Below are 5,579 nucleotides of genomic sequence, written 5' to 3'. Positions count from 1 at the left end.
TCCTCCTCTCCACTAGGGGCGCTGTCAGCACATGAGTGCTGCCTCTCTGCCCCACAGCCTTGCTTACACGGTAAGGACAGATGATTATGCAGAAGACTGTGAGGTCAGCATCATTCATGTTGAATAATGGCCTTCCTCTCCTCTAAGCACTCCTATCCCTCCCTCCCAGAGAAACTTTGGTTCCATGTACCTCTTACAATAAATCCAGAACCACTGGTGTTCCCAGGGCATGTCTCACATTCCCTGTACCTTGTTCTTCACCATCCCCTTTACATGTAGACTCTTGCCTTGAATACAGTCCTGCAAATGCAACTGAAAGTCACCTAGTGCCTAGAACTCTTTCTACCTGTGTATGTTTTATTTTATTTTTTTGCACTCTAATCCTAGGTTTATTCAACACAATTCTTTTCTCTACACAACAAAGTACAAACACAATATTATCTAAAATGCTACAAAGTTACAAAACTGAAAACAGAGAAAATGTATAGTACTGACTGTACAATAAAAGCCAAAAAAGCAATGAACACATTGCCAAGGTAACCGACACGACCACCATGAATACCGACACAACGGGGGGGGGGGGGGGGCCGGGGGGGGCGGGGGGGGTGAGGGGGCAGTTCTGTGATGACCCGACAGAGCTGGCTCTCAACTTACCAGTTTCAGAGAGAAAGGGAGATGTGCGTGTGTGTGTGTGTGTGTGTGTGTGTGTGTACGCACATGAGTACACATGAAAAGAACCATTTCGGGTATTTGGCCCTTGAGGTCAGAAGAGGACTCAAACAGGGGCGCAGGGCCAGGCTAACAGGAACGGCAGTTGCGTGAAAGCACACCCTTTCCTGTGGGACCCTGCAGGCCAGCAGGTTAGGGCACGAGCAGGCCACCAGATCGGCCCCAGGTCATCTGTGGAAGGGGAAAACATGCTCCCAGGCTGGGGCTGTACCACCTCCTGGAGCCCCCTGCTCATCCCTGCTGACTTTGCCACTAAACTGCCTCTCAGGAACTAGAAATGTGGAAGCTTTCTAGCCAGAAAACTGGAGGGCATCTTTATAAGCGTGACCCCCAAACCAACAACGCCCCTGCAGCCGGAAATCTGCCGCCAGGGGAAACGTAGCAATTACTGCCTTCACCTCCGAAGCCTGACCCTGAATGAGGGATTTCTTTCCTACCGATCCTCCTTCGGCTAGAAAAGTGACAGAAGTGAGTTGGATGGGATACAAGTCACAGGGCAGAGCTTCCGTGGCCCTGCTTATACGGAGGAGTTGAAGCTGGAGCGGCTCCTGTGGCGCCGGCGCCCCGGGGACCTGTGCTGAGGGGAACGCGACCTCCTCCTCATCCGTGGGGGGGACCTGCGCCACATGGGAGGCGGTGGCGGCATTCTCCAGGGACGGCTGAATCGCCGGGGGGCGGGGCGGCCGAGGCCAGGGAGCCACCACAGCGGTGGCAGTGATCTCCTGGCCATCGATGTGTCCTCCCTCCACGTGCTTCAGCGCCTTCTCGGCCTCATCTGGATTCTCAGACTCCACGGGGGTGCATCCTTTCTACAGGCACGTCAATCATTTAAATTTTCCCATAGGTGGAGAATATCTCCAGGATATGATCCTTGGTCACATTCCTGGTGAGCCTTCCAATGTGCCCTGTGGTGGGTTTAGGGGAAGGGCTCCGCCTTTTCCTTTCCTTTTTATATCTTCTGGGTGGTTTGGATTTGGAGCGGGAATGCCGCCGTTGTCCTGCCTGCGCCGAGAAGGACTCGGAGAGCCAGGGGAGCTGCTGGAGCTGGAGCTGCGGGATGTGCTGGAACTTCCTGAGCGGCTCGATGCTGAAGATGAGCTGGAGCCCGTGCTGGTGCTCGAGCCCGAGCTGCAGGTCGAGCTGGACCGAGAGCTGGTGCTGCTGCTATCACTGGAAGCGCTGCGCCTCTTTGGAGTTTCATCCCTGCCACGATTCTTCTCGCTGGACTCCTTGGCGGCCCCCTTATCTTTAGAGCGATCCTTGGACTTCCCATCAGAGAGGTCTTTGCGTTTGGTAGGAGGACCCCAGTGCTGGACTTTGTATTATTTTCTTTGACTCCTAGCAAGCTCTTCTTTTTCACTCCTGATAAATCCATTCTCCCCTTCTGAGGTGTTCAAAGCAGCAATGGCGGCCTCACTTATCTGAACTCTCCCTTCTAACTTGAGTCCGAGAAACGATCCCTAATCGATTGCAATTTACGCCAAAGTGCAGCATCTTCCCGCCGCCGCGACCTCCTCCCCCTCTCCTCAGCCACTGAGGCCCGCGCTGCTCGGGCGTCATGATTAGGGAGCGGGGAGCCCCTATTGTGTGTTAGACACACAGCAGATAATTAGAGAATAAAGTTGATGAGCTAATTCATACTCAATACATATGCAGATATGTTGAATATGTAATATTCAACAACATATCTTGATATTAATAAGAAATGATACCCTGACATCCCAAAATTAATCTCAAAAGCTAGTTTTTCAGGTTCATCTACTGTCCAGTGGAGAGAGATTTAGGGGCAGGTGAGGGGCTTTCTAGGTGCTCCCCCAAATGTGTCTGTTACAGAAAAATGAAGAGGCTGGATAGATGCTCAGTATGTATAATGTGAGCACACTCCCCAATGTTTATACGGTTTCATGCTTTCAATATATGACCAAACATATGAGTAAGGGATCTTAAACGATGTGCAAATGTTTGTGAGGAACCCAGGCCTTTTCTGGATAGTCTCCGTGTTTGTGGACCTGTCCGCCTCTCCTCTAAGCACTGGACAGGAGCAGAAGAAAGCAGGCCATGGGAGAGAGGGACAAGTGTAACCAGAAGCATCTCAAAGGCCCAAACAGACGTCAGGAGTGCACACATTCTCGCAGGTGCACACTGGGAAATGTTTACCTTCCTCCTTTGGCAGAAGGCAGTTAGTTCCCAGTGTGCTAGAATGGAAGGGAACAGTGAGAACCAGTTCACCAGACGTGTAGGCTCGTGTCCACAACTTTCCATTCTGCCCGGGAGCAGTGGCCAGAGGGAGATGATAAAAGTAGGTAGAAGTTAGCTCTGTATATACGGCCCCAAACTTGAGGAGCCCTCAGGGAGAAGGCGGGTGGAGACCTCCTGAGTTTTGCTCTTCTCTCCTTTGTTAGACAGATGGATTCTGCCTTGTCCTGTTTCTCACATTGTTTTTTGGGGGGAGGTTTTGCCTCAGCAACTAAAAGGGAGGCTGCTTAAGAGCAGGGACTTTGTGGGACTTCCCTGGCGGTCCAGTGGTTAAGACTCTGCACTTCCACTGCAGGGGCCATGGGTTCGATCCCTGGTCAGGGAACTCCTGCATGCCACAGGACATGGCCAGAAAAAAAAAAAAAGGGAGCAGAGACTTTGTCATATCCTAGCTACCTAATTTGCTCTGCAAGTTCCAGAAGAATATAATGTCCTCTACACAGTTGATACTTAATAAAGTCTCCTTTGCTTCTAGCGCCTCCCTTTCCTGTCTCTCCTCAATGTAATGTCTGATTGCCCTGTGAACTCTCAGGGAGGCATCAATGGTCTAAAGTCTGAATTATCTAAGCAGCGGGTCCACTCTCTTTCTGTTCTGTGTGTAAAAACACGCCACTGACTTTGAGAGAGTTTCTCTGTATATCGTTGCTTAATATCTCTACGTAAGGTACGCCCTCTTGGTTTTCCAGAAATCTCCATAACTGAGACTCCAACAGGTTAATTTGCCCAAAGACTCATGGCTGGTCAGGGATAGGACAGGGATTAAGCTGGTAGGCTTGGCCTCAAGCCCCTGCTTCTGTCATCTGGCTTCCACTGACTTCTCTGCAGAGAACGGGGTGATTAATCAGACAACAAAATGGGTAAAAAGTGGGCAGCAAGGAGACCCAGTGTGCATGAGTAGAACAGTGAGAATATCCCTTATCCTCCTAAACAGTATGTATACATCATACTTTCTGTCTCTATCCCCAGGTTCCCCAGGGTGTGGAGAGGCTAAGAAGCCTCCACGTTCCCGGCTGGAGCTTACCTTTCTCGGTACAGGTCAGAGTGTTTCAAATCCTTCTTGTTTCTCCTGTTACACTTAGTTACTTGGCTCTTTCCTATTATTTTTCTTCTGGGATACCACTTTTTTATCGCCATTTTTTAATACAGCCATGGAAAATGATGAAATAACTCAGAAAACACTTCCTCCTTGCTCTTAGCAAGTTATTTGTGCTCCAGTTCTAAACTGCTAGGCAAATCTCTGATAATTAATGAATTTCTACCAACATAATACCTCATAAAACATATCTTTTGGGTAACATACCTGAATTTATAGAAACATATTTAAATTAAATGCACTCCCAATCCAAAAAAAAAAATTGTCCACATAATTTTAATGGAATTCAGCAAACCCATTCTAAAATATATCTGGGAAAGACATTTAGAGAAGAACCCAGGTCTTTTTCTCTTTTTTTTTCCCAGAAGAAAAAATGAGGAATAAATTGCTTTACCAATTTTCATAATACATTATACATATTCAATAATTAAAACTGTGGTGTAGGAGCAAGCAAGTATCATATGCCCATAAATTAACATAGTATGATGTAATAGAGACTCCAGAAACAGAAACATGCAGTGTGAGAACTAAACACATGTTAAGTAAGACATGACACCATAAAACTCCCAGAAGAGAGCATAGGCAAAACATTCTCTGGCATAAATCATACCAATGTTTTCTTAGGTCAGTCCCCCAAGGCAATAGAAATAAAAATAAACAAATGGGACCTTATCAAACTTATAAGCTTTTGCACAGCAAAGGAAACCATAAAAAAAGAAAAAATGAGAAGACAACTTACAGAATGGGAGAAAATATTTGCAAATGATGTAACATCATTTGAATGATGGGAGAGAGAGAAGGAAGGAGAGAGAGAAGCAGGGAGAGAGAGAAGGAGGGAGAGAGAGAAGGAGGGAGAGAGAGAAGGAGAGAGAGAAGCAGGGAGAGAGAGAAGCAGGGAGAGAGATAAGGAGGGAGAGAGAGAAGCAGGGAGAGAGAAGGAGGGAGAGAGAGAAGGAGGGAGAGAGAGAAGGAGGGAGAGAGAGAAGCAGGGAGGGAGAGAAGGAGGGAGAGAGAGAAGGAGGGAGAGAGAGAAGGAGGGAGAGAGAGAAGGAGGGAGGGAAGCATGGGGTTGTTGCCTAGAAGGGAGTAATTGTGTAACCCCACAGTATTTCCTTATTAACTAGTGATCAAAACACCCAGAAAACTTCAAAAAGCTAAATGCTCAGGGAGAGGAGGTACAAAGGGAAGCCATGCACGTGACACTGTGATGAGTGAACCAGGGAGGAGAAATCTCCAGTATTCTCTTTCGTTCTTGCCCGCGCTCTGGGGAGCTGTTGAGCTGCTGGGAGCGGAAGTGGCCCTCTGTGCAGCAAAGGCCATTGCTCCGCTGAGTACTCACCATCAGCACAGAGCCAGTGCACGTTTCTGGGTAGCCCAGTTCTACCTAGATTGGACTGCAGGTGTCAAAAGAGGCTGTTTTAGGTCGCTCCTAATGATATGTCCAGCACTTCAGAGCTATAGATCTAAGGGACAGAGTGGACACTGAGGGGCAAGCAGACAC

At 48.2% G+C, this 5,579-nt stretch overlaps 1 pseudogene; it reads right to left on the bottom strand.

Annotated features, from left to right (window-relative positions):
* Positions 1-682: 682 nt before the first annotated feature.
* LOC101322735 (uncharacterized) lies at positions 683-3,504 on the bottom strand (annotated as a pseudogene).
* Between the last annotated feature and the right edge of the window lie 2,075 nt (positions 3,505-5,579).

Source organism: Tursiops truncatus, chromosome 1 (assembly GCF_011762595.2).
Source record: "Tursiops truncatus isolate mTurTru1 chromosome 1, mTurTru1.mat.Y, whole genome shotgun sequence".
NCBI lineage: Eukaryota > Metazoa > Chordata > Mammalia > Artiodactyla > Delphinidae > Tursiops > Tursiops truncatus.
Note: the sequence above shows the minus strand (reverse complement) of the source record. Positions and strands in the feature narration are given on the sequence as shown.